We start from the raw sequence: 879 nt of genomic DNA on the forward strand, positions 1-879 counted from the left end.
TTGTTCAATTTATTTGAGAAAAAGCTGACTGACATTCTCACGTTATCTTTTCAGTATCCAGGAGCAATTGTACTTAGGCACAGATTGAGGAATGAGTAAGGATCGTATAATGGTCCTTAATAGCTGATTAAGACCAACAACAACTTGTATTTATATGGCACCTTTAACGTAGTAAAAATGTCCCAAGGTGTTTCACAGGAGCGTTACCAGACAAAATGTGACACCGAGCCACAAAAGGAGATATTAGGACAGGCGACCAAAAGCTTGGTCAGAGAGGTGGGTTTTAAGGAGTGTCTTAAAGAAGGAGAGAGAGGTGGAAGGAGAATTCAAGAGTTTAGAGCCTAAGCAGCTGCCAATGATCAAACAAAAAAAAAATAAGGGATGTACAAGAGGCCAGAATTGGAGGAGCGCAGAGATCTCATTGTAGGTCTGGAGGAGGTTACGGACACCGGGAGGGCCGAAGCCAAGGAAGAGAATTTTAAATTTGCAACTTTGCGGGACAAGGAGCACAGTGGTAATGGGTGAATGGGGCTTAGTGTGAGTTAGTATAAAGGCAGCAGAGTTTTCTATGAGCTCAATTTTGTGAAGGATAAGCTATACCTATGCACCACAAATGTTATCACAATGATTAAAAAGGAATGAGACCTGAACTGAGGAATTATAGGCCTGTTAATCATTGCTCAGCATAATAGAGCCACCTTCAAATGGCTTGGAACGCATACTGTCCATCCGACTGCTCACCGCCTCTGGTCCAGTACACCCACTCAGCATCTATGCTCCAACACTCTGCTCCCCACCTGAAGCTAAAGACCAGTTCTACGAGGAACTCCATAATATCATTAGTAGCCTCCCCAATACCGAACACCTGTTCCTGCTGGG

This window comes from Heterodontus francisci, chromosome 11 (assembly GCF_036365525.1).
Source record: "Heterodontus francisci isolate sHetFra1 chromosome 11, sHetFra1.hap1, whole genome shotgun sequence".
Taxonomy (NCBI): Eukaryota; Metazoa; Chordata; class Chondrichthyes; order Heterodontiformes; family Heterodontidae; genus Heterodontus; species Heterodontus francisci.